Genomic DNA, 24654 nt, shown 5'->3' on the forward strand with positions numbered 1-24654 from the left:
AGCTCACAAATCACCTCCCACTCCCATCAGAACATACATGGCTCTCTACCCACCAACTCTTTTCCTAATTTCCTAATCACAACAACCCTATGAGGTAGGTTGTTAGCCTGAGAAACAACTCCAAGCCAGTGCAAGTGGTATTAAGCATGTAAATCTCTCACAAATCACCCCAGCAAAACATATACGAAACACATGTCAGCATCATCCCTCACAAGGCTTACCTCAGTGGAATCACTTCCATTGGTGTTTTAAACTAAGGGAGCTCAGATTCTTCTTTTAAATCTACCTTAAAGGGAGAACCCGGTTAAAACAAAATGGAAAGTGATGCTGTTTGAGAGTGGATTCTCTCGACCCTGAAACAGCATCACTTTTGAGGGTGGAGATTCAGATGAAACAAACAGCAGATTTGGCTGGAGATCTGGAGCAGAATTGGGCACATTCAGACAAAAAAATTGTCGATTATGTCCTGCCAAAATTAACAAATCTTGATGCAAAGTATTTGGATTTTGGGGGGGTATTTTGGTGTTTTCAGCCTACAGGGAGGCATTTTAAAGCTAACACCATGATTTCAGGGCATCATCCAGAGACTGCCCTGATATTACCTGGGATTTAGCGTGTTTGGTTTAGGGGCAGCAAAGAGTTATGGACGCTTAAAATGGAATGCCCCATCCCCTGTTGTTTTCAATGGGAGCTAACACAAGGATGCGGGCTACTGTTTGGGGACCATAGCACGGTTCCTTTGAACATAACTTCACCAAACTTGGAGTGGCATCACTAGAAATAGTTAACACATGATACTGGTGGTATACTTCTTTAAAAAACCACATCCCTTCCAAGGCACCCAAAGAATTTGCCCAAGATTCTTTGTTTTGCAGTGACTTTGCTCCATTGTGGAATTTCTGAAGTCAGGCTGCACATTTTGAAGATAAATGAACTTTCCAGGTGGCTCCAGAGGCCTTGAGTAATAGCATCAATCTTGGTGAGCTTTGCTTCTGGGTGAAGGGGGGAGTTGAGAGAGTTCTGAGAGAACTCAGCCCACAGATTTTCATGTGCAGGGCTGGAAACAAATAAGCCTTTGGAGGCCCACATAAATTGAACCCCAGAAGCAAGGTCTCCAAACCTGGATGCTATTACCAGGAGGCCACTCGACCACCCTGAGTCGGTGCATATCTTCAAAATGTGCAGCCTGCCTACACAGTCAGAAATTCCCCATTGGCTACAATGGGTAAGTCACTGCAAACAAAGAATCTTGGAACTACTTAAAATTTCTTGGGGTGCCTGGAGAGGGTGTATTTTTAAAGCTAGTGATGCCAAATTTTCAGGGTATCTGGTAACTATTCTTATGATGCAGAAGTTTGGTGAAGTTATGTTCAGGGGAACCAAAGTTATCGTCCCTCAAATGGGTAGCCCCCCATCTCAGGTTAGCTTCCATTGAAAACAATGGGGATGGGGCACCCATTTTGAAGTCCCATATGCTGCTCCCTAAACCAATATCTGAAACTTGAATTCAGTATCAGGACAGTCTCTGGATGATACCCTGAAATTTTGGTGCCGATAGCCTTAAAAATGTGCCCCCTGCAGGCCAGAACGTGAAAAAACACTTTAAAATTTTAAAAACACACAAACGACCCTGAAATGTTGGTGCCCCCCACGTGACCAAATGGGGGGAGCCCGGGGACAAAGGGTACCCCCTGTCCCTAGGCAGGAACGCCACTGGAAAGGGGCTATGACTTTTTTTAAAAAAATGAAATGTGGGAATTCAGAGAACTGGTACATACACTGCTATATTGTTATAATGATGCAATGATATTCAATTGCCAGTTAAAAGAAATTAGTATCAGGAATATGAAAAGGCCATTATGAGTACTGGGGTAGAAAAAAATGGCTGCCATGTAGGCTGGAAAATCTGAATCTTCCCACCTACATGGTAGCCAAACAGGCTTTATTATAATTTTTCCTAAAACTTTGCACAAAGCAGATTTGAGAAAGACTGGAACAAAGCCTTGAAGGTGAACAAATGTATCACAGTGTTGTAAGGAAGCAGGAAAACCCCCCGCTACCCAGCAGCATGAAACCCAGGACAATTAACCAGTGTGGAAAAGGCCAGAGATATAGTTACTGAAGACCACTGACTTCAATAGACTTAGAAATGTATACTCATAAGAAGTTTATTTAGGATTGCACAGTTTCTTTTTCTCAGAAAATGCATGCCTAGAATAATACAGAAATACAGAAGTAGCTTTTTCCTCTTATACCATTTAAATTCAAATCCCTTCAGGTATGAGTGATAGGTTCTTCTCATTTCAGTTTTTAAAAAAGTATGCCTTGGCTGTCAAACATTCAAGAAACATGGCAATAGGAGATGGCCATCAATTTCAGTTCACTTCTTATGTCTTCCAGAAGGATCTGGCTGCTATTGGAAACCAAATGCTGGACTACATGGAGCCTTGGACTGATCAAGCTGCATCCAGTTCTTATTTTTCACGGCTGGTGAATAAGCAGCTATGGACTACAGCTGAATCACCTTGGTGAGCAAGGCCAACAATAAAATTAAATGTAGGATAATGAGTATTTAAATTTTAAAAATGGTAATATTAAAATACCAAGTCATTCTTACTGAGGCTTTCAACAGTTATCATCAGTGCTGTAGAAAACAGCTATAGTTTACATGTTCAGCCAGTTGCTTTTCTAATTGCTACAGCAGGCTACCACTGGGAAGAACAAAGGAAATATTTAGCACATCGTAAATTCTTCTACAGCCCTGCCAAGTGGCTGGAGTTCAGATTACAAGTTTATAACTAACATTTGAGAGCAATTTCAACTGCACTTTGAGAAAGCTGGTGGGGAGACTGCTCCTCATTTTTTCTTCTAATGCTGCAATAAATGTCTATCTGAATAAACTTGGGTTCAAAATGCCACCTTGAGCTTGTCCTTTGAATTCAAGCTAGAGAAGCACTGCAAGAAGAATGGAACAAATATGGAACTTTGGGGAAAAAAAGATTAACAGCAGTTACCTTCATGCAATATAGGAAAGATATTAAAAATACTAAGCACCTGTTTACCTCCTCGTCATTGAAAGAAGACATAAAAACACTTCATTTTGGTTAGATCATGCTCACTTTATTTCTTGAAGACAAGCCATCAAGTGCTGGGATCTCAAGATGTCTCTCCAGCAATGCCAAAATGCAAAAATGAACTTGATGAATACTTTGGAAATGACAGAAGTTGTGTTTTGGTGATGCAGTAGGTAGCACTCCTTGTTACTCATTCAAGGTTACTGCTCCAGTCAAAGTGAGAAGCTTAATTTTAATTAAACATATTATTTTAATGCATTTATTAATTAAACCAATTTTAAACACATGTAGAAACAGGCAGGACATGACACAGAGGCAACATGCTGGATTTTATTCTAGGAATTATCCGCCTGTTCCCCCACAGCTACACATAAGCAAACATGGTTTTGCATTGCAGCATATCTTTGGTACAGAGGGATACCTTTCACGGGATATGAATACATTATGATGGCTTATATTGTCAGATCATCAGTCCATTCAGCTCCAGTTTGATTCACAATGGCTCCAAGGCCTTAAGAATAGGCAAAACACAGAAGAGAAGTCAAATGTAATCAGAGGTGTAATGAGGTTGGGGCAAGGGAGAACTCTTTACCTAGATGTCAGTTGTCTGGGTGCTCCCTGGCTGCCACCTCCCCTGCTGCAAAAAAAAAAAAAAAGGACCTGTAGTTGTAAAACAACTATCTATATTTCTCACATAAATCATGCTGAACATTCTTTCCAAAATAATACATCCACACCAGGGCACTCAAAAACTATCCACCTCTTCTTCATGAAAGAAACCTAACAAAGAGTATTTCACAGGAGGAAGGGGGGGAATCCTAAAAAAAACTCCACAGGATTATCTTTTTCAATTATTTTGAGCACTGCATAATTTTTCTTAATCTGTATGCTACTACCTCCCTCTGCCATGGGTAACTGGTCAGTATTTTTAATTCATAAAAGTAATTTAAAAAACATGTTGTAAATACTTCTGCATTTACTTTACCCCAATATGATCTCTGTGCTTGTACAAATGCATAAACTGTTCAAATGTTTATGAAAATATGCCAGAAACCAGACTAATTATTGTACCAGCACTCTTTCTGCTAAGAAACCAACAGGAGTTTTGCCAGCAAATTCAGTCACAATACAGCAGGGCCCAAATATCATTTTAAAAAACTGGCACTACCTAGACAAAGATCCAAAGATTTGTTTGGGTGCTTCAAAACATTTGACCATATCTAGTGGGTCATTTAATTTTTTTATTTACTTTAAAGAATAGATCATCATGCTGTATCACAATGTATGTCTCAGTTTTAACAGACATGCAATATGACAGGGAAGTCTGTGTTGACACATAGATGCAAGTGTGTGACTCTTGATCTTGGACTAAGCCTCATTTTCTTTCATTTATTCTTCAGTGTATGGACATTATCTGTTTTATTAATATTTGTTACTAAAAAGTAAAAAAAAACAAGTAAAAAAAGGCAAAGTATTTTATTCTTCCATGACATGTATAGCTTTTCTTCAAAACACTTCTTGACCACTATGCCTTTCTTTGGCTGAGCCCTGCCCCACCTCCTGACCCCTGCATCTCCAGCTGAAACAAGACCTAAGTACTGGGAAGTTGGCACAGTCTGGAAATTAAGACAGCATACTTGTCTGGGAAAATATCAGAACTGGGGTATGCAAAAATGGTATTTTGTTTACGAGTGCTGTCAATTTAGTCAGGAATGGTAATAATCAGACCCACTAGGGCACAAAAACACTTAAGAGGTCCAGCAGCAATGGCAAGGTAGAGGTCCAGAGCCTTCCTCCATATGGCAGATAGAGCAAAGGGAAGTACCTGGTTGTTTTGGAAATTGCAGTATCTCCAGAGACAAGAAGGCAGCACTTCAGAGGAGCACAATGACAGAAGATGGTGGCAGCAGAGGGTCTGTTCAGGATGCAACTAGAGCATGAAAGAAAAATGCACATGTTGGAATTGAGATACTAGGGTGCAAATCTATGAGAACAAGGCACAGTGAACTCACGAGAGAGCCTTGCCAAGTTACCCAAGGTGAGGAGGGGGAGGGGGAAGTAGAAGACCCCCAACCCCACCAAACAGATTTCAAGAAACTACCCCATTATGCAGAGAATGAGTATTGAAAGCTGTTCTTAGAGAACTGTGAGAATGTTTGTGTAGAACAGAACATTCCCAAAGCTCATTTCTTGAGAAACCTGTGGCCCACATTTTTAGGAAGGTGCTGGCTTACTGGATACAGTCAAGTCAGAGCAGATGGCTGATTTTGACCTGTTGAGGGAAAAGGCCTGTGACACTCTTGCCAGAATGGTGTAGGTAAACAGTGTGGCAAATAACATAGGAATGGAGTGAAGCTTTTAGACATTTTGTTGTGAAGACACAGTGACTGCTAAAAAGGTAACTGGTCAGCTTCAGGGTCCAGGGTCTGGTCTCAATTGTAGATCTGCTGGCTGGGGAAAAACTGTGTGATGTTTTGCCCAGACATCTGTGAGAAAAGTGGAAGGGGGAAACCCCAAACCCTGTTAGCTGATGCAAGAGAGGGCAATTGGCTCACAATGATAGAAAACAGGGACAGAAGGGTTGAGAGAGCAAGGAAATGTAGAATCTGCATGTGGAAGGAGTACCCAGCTGACATGCACCGATGTTCCTGCTAGGGAATGCCATCACCCACTGTGAGGCAGCATCTAGGCACACACTGTCTCATGCAATCCAACCTGCTCATGAACTGTCTATGAAAGGAGATCAGACAGAACTTTCAGAATGAGAAAGTGGAAAAAATCTGTTCCTTTAAAGGAGGCAGAAGGTAGTTGAATGATGGAGAGGCAAATTGCTCTCAGCTCCACACCATTTTCAGTGGAACCAACAGAGCAGTGTCAGTCAGGGAAGGAGCCATTAGGCAACCTTGAGTCTCTCCTAGAAGGAAAATAGTGGAAGAAACAGAGAAAGAGTGGCTGATGGATTTGTGTAGTGACAGCCAAGAAGAGGGAGGGATACAGGAGTTAATTTTTTTTCTTGGTTTGAGAACTGGTCAGAGGGCACAAATGTAAAAAGCAGTGGCCAATTTTTTTCAAACAGAAAAAACAACCCAAGCTGAGCATTCTATTCTGATGGGGTGTCACTCCCCGCTCTATTTTTTCTGCCACCTACAGCACCATAGAGAAGCCCACCTACAGCACCATAGAGAAGCGTTGCATGCAAGGAGAAGGAAATAATGGAGATGTTGGAACTAAGAGTGATCAGACCTTTATCTAGTTCCTGGCAATCTTCTATAGTGTTATTAATGAAGCCTGATAACAGTGCATTTTTCTGTGGACTATCACAAATTGAACACTGCAATTCAGGTGAATGGGTATCCTATGCCCCACATGAATTTGTTGGATACAGTGAGGACGGCAAAGTTATCAGTACTTTTGATCTCTCTAAAGGATACTGGCAGACTGGATTGGAAGCTCAAGCTCAGGCAAAATCAACCTTTACCACCCACCTGGAACTGTATGTGAAAAATGCTTCAATAACATTCCAGTCACTAATAAACTGTCTGCTTGGGAGACTGATATTGGCAGTGATGTATTTGGATGATGTAGTGCTATTCTCCAACTCCTGGGAGAAACACCATAAGCATGTGGAGACTCTCCTGAAGCATCTGCAAGATGCAGGACTCACACTGAAGGTCCATAAATGCCAGATGGGAAACCACAGGTTGGGGCAGAGTAAAATCAGAAAAGGTATAGCCACTTGTGTCCAAATTGGAGGCAATTGAAAAATGAACAATTGTATGCACCCAAAAACGAGTACAGTCTTTTCTTTTCAGACAGTGCATTACAATACACTGAAATTACTGGTCTGATGGACATGGCAGAAATGACAGCCAGACAAAGTAGTCTGGACCAGTGGCATACCACTCATGGGGACATGGGGTATCCCATGTCCCTGAGCTCATGCTGTTTCGTCATGTGACAAAACAGCATGTGCCCGAGCTGCCTGCCACAGTGCCCCACCCCCTCCCCAGCTCCCTGCAAGCTGGCTTCTGCCTTCCCAGGCCTGAAGGGACACGGGAGTGGGGCTTCTTCCCTTCCTCCCAAGCCCCACTCTTCCCCAGCCTCCCTGCTAGCTCCCTTAAGTGGGGTGCTGGGAGCCAGGCCAGGCAAGGAGGAGTAAATCACGCCCCCGGGCGCCATTTAGGCCCGGTATGCCACCGGTCTGGACTGAACTACAACAAAAAGCTTTTGAAACTTTTAAAGCAAAGATCATGAGTGAACCAAACCTGAAGGCACCTGACTTCCAGAAACCTTTTATCCTTACCACAGATGCTTCCAAAATACACCTGGAGGCAGTGTTGATGCAGAAAGGGGGGATGAGCTACCCCATTCTTTTGTTTTTTTGAGTAGGTAGCTATTGCAATACCAACAGAATTACTCCACAGTAGAAAAGGAATGCTCTAAAATTGACTGGGTGATGGAATGATTATGATTTTATCTGTGGGGATGCTCATTCTTGCTTCAGACACATTATTTCCCCCTGTATGGTTAAAGTGCTCCTAGAATAAGAACCAGAAGCTGATGCCCTGGGAAATTGGCTTCCAGGACTTTGAACTGAGAATCAGCATATTCTAAAGAAGAAATATATGCCAGCTGATGTGCTGTAAAAGGAATGTGCCTGACGACTATGTAGCCTGTGCTGTGTTAACCCTGAAATTGCCTGGATGCAAATGTACATTGTTAAAAGTAGTTCCCACCTATGTTTGGAATGTGCCTTTGTACTAAGCTCAGGAACTAGATTATCACAAGATTATATACACAATCTATGAATGGACTTTAGAGAAGAATTAGAGGTGAATTGTTGTTCTCTGTTTTGAAATGTTTACAGTACTTTGTACTTCAAGATACCCTGTCAAGTGTGTGGCTGTGGGGGCAGTTACTGCATCTAGAAACAGAAGGTTCAGTCCTCTCACCCAAGCTAAAAAAGGTTAGAGTGTTGTGAATATTTCCTGGGAACAAAGCTACAAAATCTTTGCATTTCAGGCTGAGATAGATGGTGTCCCTTTAGACAGGATGCTATGAACATTTGCTCACCTGACAGGAAAAAGATATCCTGAACTGGGCCAAAAAAAAAAGAAAAAAAGCTGAGAACATGTCTGTTGGTATGATTATGGGAAAGTCTAGGGAAGTACAAGAGGGTGGATTGGCCATTAAGGCTACCAGGGAGAGTTCCTGGTGAACTGATGCAGGAGGAACACCCCAGACCAAAAAGAGGGGAAATTGTGATGAAGAGATGGGGCTATCTCACCTGACCTTGTCACCACAAGGAACAGGAAAGGGCTGTCCAGCCTGACCTCACCCTGATCAGCTGCCTTGGCAGGCATCTTATGCTCCAGGCTATCTGGGCAGGTGCTTTCTCTCTTCTTGGAGGTGATGTAGCCTAGGTAGGGCTGGGGTATTGTTATGATCTTTCAAAATGGAAAAAAGAACATACATTTTCCAAATAGTTGTTCACTTGAATTATTCTCATGGGTATTAGTGTCATTCAGTGATTTTCTGAAGTTTTCTAGCTGATTAACCACATATTAAATGTAGCTACCTTTTCAAAGTCAGTGCATTGCTGGTTGGATTTTAAAAAGTACTACCGTAAATGATTGAATCAGATTGGACAGGAGGAGTCCCAACTTAACAGGTGATTTTAAAGTTTCATTGACATTAAGATAAAGCTTTTGTATGAAAACTATACACCTGCAACCTATTTAAAGTGACATTCCTGCCAGCAAATATTCCTCTCCCAACTTTTCTGGGACACAGAAAAAAAGGCATTTGTTATATTTCAGGTTTACCAGAGATTTGTCTCTCATTTATTTAGGCTTATGGCTGAGGCAGCTTACAAAATAAAATATGATAAAAACACAAACATTAAAACTTGTTAATTTATGTTTCATGTTCTGTCTCGATTTTAATTAAGCAGCTTAAAACAAACAACAATTTTGAAGCTAAAAGTACACTATGATATCGTGTTAAAATATCAGGTGGGTTTTTTTGCTGCCTTAAGATTATGTTTTCTGGGGAAAATGAAAGCAGTTATTTATTGGCTACTATGAACCTCCAGATAATTTAGACATAAATTGCAGTGAGTAATAAAACTCAATTCGTAAGTTATCCACAATTTTTTTTAAAGAAATGGCAATTATAACTGCATTGTTTATAATTGTATATGATTTGTGTTGTAAAATTTAGTACAGAAAATGCAGTTGAATAGCAAATACTTTACAGCCTTCTGTTTAACATTCAGACACAGCAAATGGAGGAAAAGAACACCATGCTGAACCACTTTCCACAAGCAAACTGTTTTCAGAACCTCTAATTTAGGGCTGTAAGCTATATTCTACACGTTTACAAGGTACAGTGAAGGACAGAAATGCCAAAGCCCTGACACATATAATTGAACAACAATAGTTTAAGTCCACATGTCAGGTTGTATATTGTAGATAAGGCCTGTTCACTGAAGCACAAACTCCTACAAATGCACTTCTAGTTTCTAATCTCTGTAAACCTTCCTTCATTTCACAACTCATACAGTTGTAACTCCATATGGGTATGGACCAAATTATAGCACAGATCTGAAAATAAACAAAAGAAACAGAAAATGCTTTATCACATAAAGTGCACACAGAAATCTTTGCAACATTTTAAAGGGATACATCAATGTTTGTGAGGCTCAGATTTCACTGCAGAAACAATTATTAGTGGGAAAATGAAAATGGTCACCAGATTATTTTGCCATTCCTGTTTTTAGTCGTTGTTCCCTAAATCTGGAGCTGACTGTGAAGGTTGGGAGCAGATAGCTATGTTTGAAATCACTTTTCCTTGTTGTCCAGAGAAACAAGCACTATCCAATCACACACTCTACTGAAATGCAAATAATCATGTCCACAGGAACCATAACCTTTGTTTGTTTGTTTGTTTGTTTATTGAATTTATAAGATGCCCTTCCTCATGTGGGCTCAGAGTGTCATACAACATAAAAAACATAATAAATATATTAAAATAATAGCATTCATATTTACAGTACAGCATCCTAAGGGGAGGGATAATAAAACCATACCCATAACTCCATGCATGCTGACTTGCAGGGGAAAAGATAGAAAAAGGGAAGGAAACAAGATAGGAAGGAAGGGTAAAGGGAAAACAAGAAAACTGGATGGGGGAAAAGCTGAGGCCCCACATTCATTTGCACAGTAGAGTAAACTTAAAAACAGTCCCATGTGCAAGCACCAGGTCATTACTGACTCATGAGGTGACATCATATCATGACATTTACCAGGCACACTATGTTTACAGGGTAGTTTGCCATTGCTGTCCCCAGTCATCTACACTTTACTGCCAGCAAGCTGGGTACTCAATTGCTGAGTCAACCTTGAACCAGCTACCAAAAATGAACTCCTGTTGGGACTGAACTTGGGTCATGAGCAGAGCTTTGACTACAGTAATGCAGCTTACCACTCTGCGCCACAGGCTCTGTTACATGAATGGTAGTTCCATGTATGGTAGCCCCATCTAAGCTAGGCAACCTATGCACATATATTGCAGTGATCCAATGTAATTCTTTGATTCACTGGAACAGACTCATCCCATGTGATTATAACATACAAGGTGTCAACCTGTGCCACCTGGGATATGCTCTTTGATTTCCACCTGATTAAAAGTCACAGATTACCCTGGGTATTTGCATTCTCCTTTCCTCAACTGCTTGTAATCTTGTGAACTGGTTCACATCATTTTATCAAGTGTGCCAAAAATTGCCAAAAATTCTTAGGGGATCTCCTCTGTTGCTGCTGAATTCAAGGAACACCAGAAATAGTATGGATGCAACATGGAGAGCATCAATGGCAAATCAGCAGAAATATCCCCCCCCCCTTAAAATTTCCATGAAATGAATACTTGTTCCATTTGTGAAAGAGCTCATACAGGGATAGTAAGAGATTATTTTTCCCATCTCCCCTATTTCTTACAGTTAGTCACATTCCATAAAATGAAGTCACTACACACAAGTGCTGCGTTAAACTGGATTTATGCAATAACAGCAGGCCCCAATTTTAGGATATGTGCTGCTGTAGGGAGTACATAACAGCAGATCCACATACATTCTTTAAAATGACACTATCAACTTTGCTATGTTTCTCTGTCTTACTTTCCTTCACACCAAAAATTATTTATTAATTTAGTCATTCACACATTAATTCAGAATATTTGAATGCCATCTTTCCACCCAATCAGGTTCCACAAGGTAGTGAACATACAATTTTTTAAAAACATGTAAACAATTAAAATATAATTTCAAACATAGAGTCCAATCAGAGATATACTATTAAATAACAGCAGGAAGGAAACCCAGCAACTGTTATGGGTGTATGCCAGATGAAACAAAAAAAAAGTCTTAACTGTCTGGTGAAAGACACAAGTAGAGGGAGACAGACAAATCTCCCTGACGAGGGAGTTCTAAAGTTTTGGTACCACAACAAAGATGATCCTTTCTGTTGCCATTAGGGGTAATGATTTGGTAAACCTAAATCACCCCCCCCCAAAAAAAACCCACCCTTATCTGAAAAACGATTTACTGAAGGGTGGGGTGGGGAAACAGGCCATTCAGAAGAGTCAAATTAGCCTGATGTCAAAAAAGCCAAATAGGTCTTTTGGCTTTTGCTTCCAGAGAATGGAGCTTTCTGCTCTCTGTAATCTGGGAGGCAGGGAGGGAGGGAGGGAGTGCCTTGAGTTGGGTTGCTTGCAGAGAACAAAACTGCTGGCTTTGTAATCAGGGAGGGAGATGGTGACTCAAGCTGGGTTGCTTGCAGAGATCACAACACACACCCCCTCCCTGATTGAAAAGCTGGTTGCCGGATTGTGATCCAGGAAGGAGGTGGGAACTTGAGCTGGATTGCTTGCAGAGAGTGAAGCAACCCCCCTCCAGTTGCAAAGCTGGTTGCCACCACTTATTCCCAAGTCCATGAGGACCTGAGAAATTGTGAGGGAAGGGAGGATAAGTTCTCCCTTCCACCTCTTTTCAGGTCCATGTGGACTTGAGAAACAGCAGTAGGGAGAACTGTTTTTTTTGTTTTTTAAAACCTGAAAAATGTCTGCGTTTCGAAAACCCAAACCTGAAACTTACCAGGGACAATTATCTGTGCTCAGCCCTACTTCTTACCAATGTAGATTCAGTTGAGAACGACCAAAGCAGGGCCTCCTAGGATGACCAGAGCGATTATGTAGGTTCATAGGTGTGAAGGCAGTCCTTAAAATATGCTGATCCCAACCATACAGGGCTTTAAAGGTCAATATGAGCACCTTGAATTGAGCCTGGAAGCAAATGGGAAGCCAGTAAAGGTAGAACAAGACTGGAATTATATAGCCCCTACAACCCATTCTCGTCAACACTTTGGCGGCAACATTCTGTACAAACTGTAACTTTCAGACAGTCTGTGAGGAAGCCCAAGTGGAGCACATTGCAGTAATGTAATTACATGATGTGAAGCTGATTTCACCTCACTTTCTTCTCATCTGAGGCAAATAACCTTCACTACTCCTGTCAATATAGTTAGAGCTCTGCCTAACCAGCCTAAAAACTAAGGAAATGGAAAACAAATAGAAAGAAAAAGAAACTTTCCAGCCAATCCCAGAGGATCCCAAAAAATTCTTGCATGACCTAAAAGTGACCAGCTAACCTCACACTGGTTTAATGAAGGGTAAGTGGGCACCTGTGATGCCTTTCGTAATTTGCATGGAGTGCCTACCATCCTTTGCAAACCTTTCTCGCAGGTTCAGGGTTACAGTAGGTCAGAATCACCCATTGCCCTTCTTCTCTCTTTTAAAATATACAAAGAGTCATGAGTATTTCACTCCTCAGGTCTCTCTCTCATGCACAGAGACATCCACAGACAAAGTAACCCTCTTCAATAACAAGCCCTCACTGAAACGAAGTTATTAGGGCAGGGGCTCAAACACTGTTCCATTCACAGGCTGCCACCATTTATTCATGTCCTATTATGGAGGGGGAAAGAAAGATTAAATTGTGTGTGTTTATTTTTCTTAGACACACAGCTTATGGTATTAACATCACTCTGAAGAATGTATGGTAGAAGTTACAAAGTTTTGCTTCCACTGAAGTTCCATTCCTGCAACTGGGATTTTTTGGTTAGAAATAGGCTATTTTCAGCCCACCATAAACAGCTCATCTGTTCAGTTTTACTCAGACATCCTCTTTTCCACTCTCAACTCCTTAGATGCCAACTGTTCTTAACTCTTTTCCAACTGGCTCTCCCCAGCAGCGGATCTACCCTGTCCATCACATCACTAATCTCAGAAAGTACCTAGGAATGAATGGGGCAGACTTATCCTGCTGCTGCCATTGCTGTCTGGGAGGATGAGGTGAAGTAGAGACAGCAACTTGCACTGGCCACATGTTATCCCCAGTGCAAAGCATTAGAGGCTTGACTGGCACAAAAAACAGCTGCTGCATCAGGCAAGTGGGAGCAAAACCATGGGCTGGCAGGAGCCTTAAGGCAGGAGCCTTAAAAATAGTCCAGCTGGTATAGTCTTTATCCTCCTTGGCCCCACTCTCCCCAGGTTTGCCCTTTCACCCTCCCTGTATTGCATGATTTGATCTGTTGTTTATATTTTGCTTTTGCACGTGTTCCACCACAGCTTGGTGGGCTGGGCATTGAGATGGATCCTTTGGGTGGGGACAGAGCCTGTGTGCCTGCCTCCTCATTAATGGGAGTCCCATAAGGGGCATTGGGGGATGTGGTGGGCCTAGAAGTTGCATGCATAGGCGGAAACAGCCTGCTGGCCTACACCCCCAGGTAGCAAGGGGAAATCGAATTAGAGGTCAGCAGCCATGTGGTTCCCAGGTACTTGTTATTCCTTGGTTTCCTCCAGCAGTCCTAATGCTAGGATCTGTCCCCATGCTGTGCCTTTGCTCCTTATGCCTGTATTGAATAATCAAAATGTGGCCAGTGATTTTTATCAAGCAAAATTGCTGTGGTGTGTGTTCTTTTCTCTGAGCCTCCCTTCTCCCTTTACCCCTCAGACAACCAACACTCACTGGCATAATGCCCATTGGGCAAGGTGGGCAGCTGCCCAGGGCATCACCTTGTGGGGGGCATCAAAATGCTGGGTTCGTTTTTGGGTATTTTAGTGGTTTTCCATCTTTGGCCTGCAGGGGGCACGGTTTTTAGGCTAGCTAGCGGCACCAAAATTTCAGCATATCATCAGGAGACTGTCCTTATGCTACCCCCCACGTTTGGTGAGGTTTGGTTCAGGGAGTCCAAAGTTATGGACTCCCAAAGGGGGTGCCCCTATCCCCCATTGTTTCAAATGGGAGCTAATAGGAGATGGGGGCTGCAGTTTTGAGGGTCCGTAATTTTGGCCCCCCTGAACCAAACTGCACCAAACTTGGGGGGTATCATTAGGGAAGTCTCCTGATGAGACCCTGAAAGTTTTGAGACTATGCCTTCAGAAATGTGCCCCCCACAGCTTGCAACCTCCATTGACAGCAATGCAGAAAACTCAATGCAGAACAAAGATTCTTGGGCAAATTTCTAGGATGTTCCTGCAGGGGGTGCATTTTTTGGATGTATCGGCAACAAAATTTCAGGGTATCATCTGGAGATGATGTGGCACCCCCCCAATTTTGGTGCAGTTTGGTTCAGGGGGGTCAAAGTTATGGACCCTCAAAACTGTAGCCCCCATCTCCTATTAGCTCCCATTGGAAACAATGGGGGATGGGGCACCCCCTTTGGGAGTCCATAATTTTGGACTCCTTAAACCAAACCTCACCAAACTTGGGGAGTAGCATAAGGACAGTCTCCTGATGATATGCTGAAACTTTGGTGCTGATATGTCTAAAAATGCACCCCCTTCAGGCACCAATGTCCTGGTGCAAAAAAAAGTTTTTGGTCGTGGTGGAGTGGCCGCCCGGGGGGGGGGGGGCATCCAACTCAGGTTTTGCCCAGGGCTACAGTTTGCCCAGGGCTGCCTCGTTACGCCCCTGCCAACACAGCACAATTATATGCAGTCTCCTAGGCCAGGCTACATGACTACCACACAAGCAATCCTGCATCTTTCATTTTAGGTAGCCAAAATGCACCATAAGAGGGCAGGGCTGAATTTATGCTCCACTTTCAAGGATCTCCCAACTCTCAGTATCAGAGGATTGTAGTAGGAAAGGGAAAGTGGAAAAGATATTTTCTTTGAACTTGCTTTGTCCTCGGTGAATAAGACCCCGTCCATGGAACACTACCGTCTGCCTCATATAATCCTTCATAACTTTTTAAAGAGGTGTATTTTATCTGGTTGTTACACTGTAGAATAAAATTATTGTTCCCTTATACAAAAAAGCCCAGAATTCAGTGGGTAACCTTTACTGACTGAACAGATGCTAGGGTATTGTGAGGATGTGTATGTACAGGTCTGAATCCAAAATTGTAATACAATAAGATGAAATGTGTTAGGCAGCTATAGTAACTGTGTGTCAATAAGAAGCAAATAAACTGAAAAAAGTTTTCAAGATTCACTTTTCATACTCTCATCCATCTATTACAAAGTTTTTTGGTGAAAAGGCAATGAGAGAAACTTTGAATTAGTGAGATAAATACCAATGTCAAGACCACACTGTAAAACTCTCCAATAAAAAGGCAGCATATTATATAGTCAGGGTGACCTCTTTGGCACTTAGCCTTTTTTGCTATTAAACACAGAATATTAAATACTTTGTCAAACTGCATACTTAGTTTGTATAGAAATATGTTAAACAAAACAGTCAAAGTTCCCAGTCCACCTAAAGTGAATGTCAAAATATTGCATCATGATGTTGATATTTTTCTATGCTGTCTTTGGCAGATTCCCAGTATGCTGCTTTCTTCTTTTTAGTCCTTCTTATTGGAGATAATTCATTTAAGTGATAATTTATCTCATTTACTAGGCTGTGCGCAGAGATAATGTCTAGTTAGAATGTTGTGACATAATAAATAAACAACATCCTAATCTAATAAACAGAACCATACAAGGAAACCAATTTGCTCTTCTGTTCTCTAGAACTCTATGGTATAACACAGAATCCAACTCTCCAAAGCTTCCAGTTACAGTATAAGATCAGATCTTTGTATTCTGGAGATCTTTTGTAACTTCAGGCAGCCCAGTTTAAGGTTGATAACCCTAAATAAATCACATCTGACACACTGATCACCTGATCAGGGAAAGTGGATCCAATAGGATTCCAGAATGCTCTGCAGGACCCAAACCCTCCTGGTGACTCCTTAGATGAACTGATTGAGGACTGGAATTTCTGGGTCTCAGAGGCCATCAAAGAGCTTGCACCCCGATGCCCTCTGCATTCTCTTTCCAAATTGGCTCCATAGTACACCATGGAGCTAAAGAGGAAGAAAGACAGTTAGAGCTAATGTGGCAGAAATCTCATTAAGAAGCAGTAAGAATATCTTATAGGATGCTTATTAAAGCCTATAAGATGGCAATAAAAGCAGCAAAGAATGTGTACTTTGCAGCTAACATTGCATCTGCAAGCTCATGTCCAGCTCAATTATTTAGAGTAATACAACAGTTGACGGCCTCAACTGAGAGACCCCAAAATAGTGGCGATTTGGCTTTTAGCTGTGATGTTTTTATGAGCTTCTTGCAGATGAAATCTTATTCCTCTGCCATGACATCTCTGCAAATTTAGATTCAGGTAGTGAGCTGGGGGCCCCTTGGCTGGCTTCTGATCCCTTTTCAGACAAATTCAGCTGGCTCTTCCAGGATGGTGTGGGCAGAGTCCTGCAGGCTGTGAAGCCTACCAGATGCTTCTTGGACCCATGTCCATCCTGGTTGGTGAAGGTCAGTAGGGATGCAATGTGGACCCCTTTGTAAAACTTTTCAAAGCTAGTCCTGAGTTCAGGGATCTTCCCCAAGGAGTTAAAAGAGGCTGCCATGAGACCTCTTTTTTAAAATGCCGTCTTTGCATCCTGTTGATACGTCCAATTACTTTGCAGTCTCAAATCTTCCTTTTCTGCATAAGGTAATTGAGATAGCTGTTGCAGAGCAGCTCCAGGTATTTCTGGGTGAAACATTAGCCTTGGATCCCTTTCACTCCAGCTTCTGCTCCCCCCCCCCCACACACACACAGATACCTCCAGAGACACCTAGACTGGGGTGGGTTAACACTGTTGTTATTATTAGATTTGATGGCAGTGTTTGATTTGGTCAATTATGATATCATGACAGCTACCTCATACTTACCTGGCAGGGGAGACACCATGATCAACATTGAATTTTGAAGGACAGTCTTGCAGTGGCTGTACTTCTTCCTCCAGGGTCAGGGACAGAGGGTAGCAATTAAGGGATAGAATCTCTGCACAAAGAAAGCACATTCAAACAGTGCTCCACTGGCTGCATTGGCTCCAAGTGGAGTACCAGATCAGGTTTAGGGTTCCGGTGTTAATCTATAAGGCCCTAAATGATCTGGGACCAGCATATCTACAGGACTGTCTCTCCTGGTATGTCCCTTTTTAGAGGTCATTACAACCAGCCAGTGAAAACCTGCTAGAGGTCCCTGGCCCTAAAGAGGTCCGACTAGTCTCAACTAGAGCCAGGGCTTTTTCACTCTGACTTCAACCTCGTGGAATGTTTTGTCTAACAAGACCAGGCCCTGCAGGATACAGTACAGTTTCACAGGACTTGTAAGACAGAGCTGTTCCACCAGGCATATGGTTATGGCAGCTACGGTTGTACATCCAGGCCTCCCCCTCCCCTTTCCTTCTTTCCCTTTTTCCTTTGCCCTTCCCCCTCCCCCCTTCTTTTTTCCTGTCCTTTCCTTTTCCCTTTTTCTCCCTCATTTGGGAGGGAGAATTAGGTGCCATCTTGGAATGGAATTGTTAGATAAGTTTTAAATTACCATGGGTTTTAATTGCTGCAGATGGTGAGACCTTTCTCCGCTCCAATAAACACACAACAACAACAGGCTGGAAAAGGAATGGGCCGCAGCCCAGTTTATTAAATATTATCAATAACATGATAAACTTAAACTATGTACAATTGAAGCTGGGCGGCAAACGGACGCACATCACCGTCCCAATCTCCATTGGGACTGACGGGAAGGGAAGCCCCAGAGATATCACTCCGGCTTCCACCCTTCCCGCCTAAGCTGAGGAGACGCCTAAGCGTGGCCGCCTATCGGCCCGTCCTCCTCCAGTGCTTGCTGGGGTGTCGGGCACCGGCTAAGCCCTCAGCCGCCTATCGGCCCGACCCAACCCCACTCCCTGGGGTGTCGGGCAGCGGCCCGGCCTGCCAGCCTGCCCGCCCCACCCCCTGGCCCTTCCACAGGGCACAAGCCTGGGAGAACCAGGTGGAAGGCTCGTTTTCTCCCCAGATGTGCGATCCCGTTGTCAAACCCGCCACGAGCTGCCCCTCTTGCAGCTCCCTGCCCAAGCTTCTCAAGCCTGAGCCTGTCTGGTCCGACATTTCCAAACGGAGGGAGGGGAGGTACCCGGACCGATTGCAACCACAGGTCCATGCCCCACCGGGACAGGCGGACGCCATCCGGCTCAAACAGTTCTGCGTTGTCCCGGGTGATTTCTGCGTGGTCCGCCACTGCTCCCCCAAGGGAGAGCACCACCTTGGCGGCCGCCTTGTTGACCTTCCTGCAAGCCCTGTCCACGGCCGTGGGGTCCACCGCTCCCCTCCAGTGCACCCGCTGCAGGAGCTCAGACCAAACCAAGGTCATACCGGGCCGGTGCCTGGCCAGGCTCCGAAGCGTGGTGGCCACCGCCCAACGAAGTTCAAAGGCCCGACCTGGCCGGGAGATCCTCCCCCCCAGGTGGACAACCAAAATATCCGGGGTGGCCAAGTGGAAAAAAAGTACTTTCGATGAGCTTGGTCTCCAGCTCATGCCCAAAGCATGTGCCTGCCCTGCCCCAGCCAAGTAATCCCTCACGTGGAGCGCGCCCGAGAGTCCGAGATGCCGCACCCCAGTCGGATGAGCCAGGCGTAGTCCCCAGCTCTGTTGACAACGCTGTGCTGACCCACCACCTGTCGAGACCTGAACAGTCTGCGGCGTCCCAGGAGGCACTGTGAAGGGAATCAACAAGTCAAATGGGGGGGGCCCGAATATAACAGGCCTCGAGAAATGCACCTCGGACCGGCCACCTCTCCCAAGGTCGCGGGATGTCCTCCCTGGGCCCTGCCCCTCCTGTGCAGCGGTTGTGGCAGCCCCTATTCTGAAGGAGTGCAGGCGAACTCGGGCGGCTGGCAACTCGGCCTCCTCGCCAAGCATGCCCTGAACACTGCCAGCATCTGAAGAGCCTGGTGAGGGGGGGACCCGATCCTCATGCACCAAGAGCATGCCGCCCTGCCTGGAGCCTGTGCCGAGCCAGGTGGTGAGGGGAAGCGAGGGGCAGGGTGGGCGCCGCCCGGCAGGGACCCGGGCATGGTGACCCAGGCACCACGACCTTCCTGGTCGGTTTTGGATTGGGCAAGCCACGCGTAGACCATGTCCCCAGACAGGACGAGGTGGGTGCTCTTTGTGGCGCCCAGTGCTGGGATCGGCCAGTCCCTGAGTGAGAGCTGACTAGCCTCCACGGGCCTGAAAGCCCCGTGGATGGGCCAGGTGGGCTGGGCTGCAAAGAGCAAGCTGCGTGGCATGAAGCACACCACACCTGCCGCCAGCTCCCCGTGACTGCCTGTAGCACACTCCCTGGTGACGGTAGCCTGAGGTCCCTCTGCCTCAGGCCCACCCGGGCCGCCAACCCGCCCACCAGCCGGCTTAACTACAAATGCTTTGGTCAATGCGTCTGGGAAGCCCGAATCCTACAATAAAATGCAATGCCCGCCAGTTGCCCCCCCCCCCCCATGGTGCATGGGTGCATCCCCCGCCTATGGAGTTGAACCAAATACTCAAGTAGAAGGCCTGTGTCCACCCTCGGACAAGGATGGCTCTCCGGACAGCTCGGCGTTAAGCTCTTGCGTAGGCTCAGGGAAGTCACGCGACAGCTCTGTGCGTACTGCCTACACGCGGGTCGGTGGTGCCAACGCAATTCAAGAAACACACCTGTGATGTGATTCGGGTCATCGCCAAAGGTTCTTACAGGACGCTTCGTAGCACTGTCGCCGGAACAGTGGCTCACCCGGGGCCAGGTGTCGAGGAATCGATCCACCTGCTATGGCGGTAGATAAAGGCGTCAGCGATCTCATTTTGTAAACCTGGAACGAAAAGCAGCTTTAAAAGAAATGTTGCCATAGGTAAAGGGCAGGTAAGGGACAATAAGATTGCGAACCAATCGTGATGACCGCGGCCGATGGATTGTGCTTTCGGACTGCCTGGTCAACACGCCGCCACAAAGCCTGGTTATTGCACCAAAAGAGCACCCTTTTGTTATTCAAGCCAGCGATCGTGCCAAATGTGCACCGCCACCAAGATGGGAAACAGTTCCAGAAAAGTGAGGTCCCTGGTGATACCGCGGTGCCCAGCGTGCCAGGCTGGAGGCCAGAGGCCCTTGCCCACTGACCCTGGAAGTACACACCAAAACCAAAAAAAAAGGAGCCCCGGAGGCGTCAGAGTGCACCTGCAGCTCCAGGTGGAGTTCCACAGATGTCTGCCACAAGGAGATGCCGTTGAAGCCTTGGAGGAAGGGACAGCCAGACCTGCAGGTCTTCTTTCGAGGCCCCGGGTGACCCTGGATGTGGGTGGTCAGGGGACCTGAAGCGGACAATGACCTGCGCCAGCTGGGGAGCAGAATGCCCCTGCCTGGTGCCACAACCCTGCAGGCGAAATTCGAGGGTGGCCCAGTAAGGACTGCACTAGGCGCACCCTGCATTTCTACGCCAGGGGAAAAGCGGATTGGAGCAGGTTGGTCCGGGCAACAAGCTTGTCTCTGGGGAGGTGAAGACGCGTTCCCCGACCGGTGTCAGATGCGGATGCCCAGGTAGCTGAGGGCGGTTGTAGGGGCCCCGTCCTTGCTGGGGAGCCAGAGGAACCCCAGCTCAGCAGCCAGCGTCTGGAAAGCCTGCAGAGGCTTAATTTCGCGATTCCCCCTGGTGCCCCTGCCTGCCAAATGAACAGGAAGTCATCTAAGTAGTGGGTCACCAGCCCGAGGCGCGCTCTCTGCCTGAAGGCCCATTCAAGGAAGGTGCTGAAGGTCTCGAAGGGAACAACACAGGCACTGGGAGCAACCCATGGGCATGGCCTTGTCACACGCATACCACCTGCCCACCAAGAAAACGGATGCCCAGTAGCCGGAAATCTAACGGGGAAATGGGCAAAGAGCGAAAGGCAGACTGAATGTCGCATTTTTTGCCTTTAGGGAGGCACCTAGGCCGGCCTGCCTGATGAAATTGATGGCCTGCGTCCCAGGGTGGCATACCGGACTTTACAAAGCTCAGGGTCTATGAAATGGTTCACTGCTGAATCGCCTGGGGTGGGAGAGGAGGTGTTGTATTAACCGGAACTCCCGGGGTCTTCTTAGGCACTACACCGATGAGGGGAGACCCTGAGGTTGGGAAGAGGCGAGTGGCTGTAAGCGGCCAGCGAATTCAATCGGCTCTACCTTCTTTCTAGCTTATCAGCCACCACGCCCAGGGTGATCACGAACTGATTGCAAGAGATTGCTTGCCTGGTAGGCCTTCCTGGGGCCCCCGATAGGGAATTCTGAAACCTGTTGAGAAGCCATCTCCCAGCAGAAGCGTGCCGCGACGCCCTGTCCGGGTAATGCTGCAGCCAGTCTGTAGCAGCACCCACACCCAGACGGGTGTGGGGACCAAGGACTGCAGCTGGGAAGGGGAGTTCATTGCATTGCTTCCTGGCGGGAGGCCGGCAGCGCCTGCCCTGGCCAGCCAGCGCATCCTTATGGGAGGAACCGGTGCCAGGGGACCGGGCCTGGGTTGAAAGGGGGGGAGCGGCCAGCTGGCTTTGGGCAGCCCACTCTGCCGTGGTTCCCATGGCAGTTGGAGCAGATGTGCTCGTACTTGCACTTAGGCCGCTGGCAAGCGCCTCTATTGAATTCCCAACAGGTCCCCTTGGCCGCCGGCTGCCCTTGGTGTAGTAGGTCCTGGTGGGCCTCTCTGAGGAGGGGGTCTCAGCGGCCCCTTTCATGGCGGGCTTGACCACAACCATCCACGTTAATGGTGCGGTGTATGAGATCCCAGCTGGAAGCGGCATCTTGTGGGAAGGGTTCCTCTTGAATGGCCTCGTCGTAGGCTATGGCCGTGGGTTCCCTGGCCAGGGCCCGGGCCCGCAGCACATGCGCCATATGGGCCGCCAAGTGCCAGGCCCGCAGGGGGTAAGCGGCCGAAATGAGGGCCAGGTATTCGGTAAAACCCAGCAACCAGTTATTGAAAGTCCTCTCGGCCACCACAGGGTCCTTCGATTTCTTGTCAGCCCTCCCGCCAGACAAACCATGTTCCCCCTCCCACCTCAGACATCTGAATATGTCCACATAATACCCGTCGAGCGCCCGCTCCTGGAGCTTCCTGGGGAGATGGGATCCGGGAGGGTTGCCATTGTCATCGGGAGCCAAGCCAGTAGGTGGCGCCTCCGAACCCCCAAGGCGCCTACGCTTCGCGAGCCAAGGGGGGAGGGCGGGCACCTGCTCGCCCTGGAACCAGAACTCCCCGCTAGCCTGCATATCATCATCCTCGGTGGACTCACCCGATGACGAAGAGCTGGGAGACCGTCTGGAGGAATGGGAGCGCCGTGAAGACCGCTTCTTCCTCCTGCCCTCCCGCTCGGAGGGGCCGATGGACGCATCCACCGACGTGGACGCGCTCACCGGGGGTGATAGCTGGAGGTCCTCCGCTGGTCCGCCTGCCGGCAGCTGCCGACGCGAGGGGCTTGGGCCCTTCTGCACCGCAGGGGGTCCCGGAATCCACAGACACCCCGCCGAGGGCCTGGGAGAGATGCAGCAGCGTGTCTGCCAAGTTTCGAACCAGGGTGGGGTCGGGAGCCGGATCACTGGCAAGCCCGGGCCGGGCGGAAACCGGCCCGGAGCCTGCAGGTGCTGTGAGGAGAGCCTCCCCAGCCAAGGAGGACTGTTCCACCGGGCCCACCGGCCTGCCCCTGCTGATAGGGGATAAGCCCAAGGCCACAGCGGTGGCCGCCTGCGCAGCCGCGCCAATCCGACCAACCACAGGGCCCTCGTCCGACGCCCCGGGGCCGGTCTGGGCCCGGACCCTGTTGAGGAGGGCTCGGGCTCTGCCCGAAGTTGGCAACCCCTCCGAGGGGAGCTCCCTGCTCTTCGCCCGCTTTGGCCCCATCGCCAAAGACAAGACCTGGCCAGCGACCAAGAGAAAAGAAGGGAAGGCAGAAAGGATAGAACAAGAGAAGTGTAGAAGTGATAATAAGAAGAGAAGCGAGAGTAAGTGGAAGAATGGCCGTGCCCGGTCTCCCTCCTGGCCTTACGCAAGACTCAGACCACACCACCACGCCTTGCTGAGTCTCGCTGCCGGGAAGGGCGCGGACTGGGAGAGGCGTTCTTATATACCTTGAGCTCCTCCCGCCTTTACCAGCTGGGAGCCAATCACTGCACCCGCTTTGCAGCATGCCGCCAAGCCATGCATGCACGTTATTTTTGCTCCTTGGCTCACCCCGGCAGCAATGGCTGCCCCCGGTTATTCAATTGCAGCTTTTTTGTTGAAGTTGAATTTATAGTTGGGACTGTATTTTAATTGTTATATAGATTTGGTTGAAATGTAGCAAACCATGCCGAACCTGCATAGGCGAGGTATATAAACTTAATAAATGAATTTCATGCAGCCCTTTCCCCCTCCTTCCAAGTACATGGAATCTGGTAATTGTAGCCTTCGGTTTTCATCTGTTTCAGTTTTCGCCGGTCGTCCCCAGCCATTTTTTTTGCCTCAGTTTTTGGCTGCGCCGTTTGTGTAAATTTATGCTTTTTGCATAAATTTGCTACTTCATTTGTGTAGTGCATGCACAAATGGCGTAGCTTTAGTTTTCGCCGGTTTCAGTTTTCACTGAGTGTCGCCAGACGGATTACGGGCAAAAACCGAGGTTCCGCTGTATGTGGTCAGAGATAGCAGCACCAACCCTCTCACATTTTTATTTGTAAGACAGATTCTGCATTGGGCAGATTTTTACAAGGAGTGCACCTAATCAATAAGGAGGAAAGTTTCTGTTTGAATTTCTTACAATCTAGCGCAATGGACAGAGTTTTGGCTTTGGGCCATCAGAACAGAAATGTCTGCTACGTTGTGCCTCTGCTGAGCATTTGTGAAGAAGTCATTTTTCTCATTCTTAATTGTCCACTCATAAAAATATTAAATACAATAACCTTTCTCATATAGTTTAGGTAAAAGTGAATACGATAAATGTTACAAACCACTTGACACATTCAACCACTTATGTAAAGGTGCAAACACCTGTGCAAACACCAGGTCAATATAGGGTAAAGTCACATCACAATGTTTACTCGGCTGAGTTTGTTTACAAGGTGGTTTACCATTGCCTTCCCTTATCATCTACACTTTACCCTCAGAAAGCTAGGTACTCATTTTACTGACCTTGGAAAGATGGAAGGCTAAGTCAATCCTGTGCCCGCTA

The sequence above is a fragment of the Sphaerodactylus townsendi genome, linkage group LG01, assembly GCF_021028975.2.
Source record: "Sphaerodactylus townsendi isolate TG3544 linkage group LG01, MPM_Stown_v2.3, whole genome shotgun sequence".
NCBI classification, from domain to species: domain Eukaryota; kingdom Metazoa; phylum Chordata; class Lepidosauria; order Squamata; family Sphaerodactylidae; genus Sphaerodactylus; species Sphaerodactylus townsendi.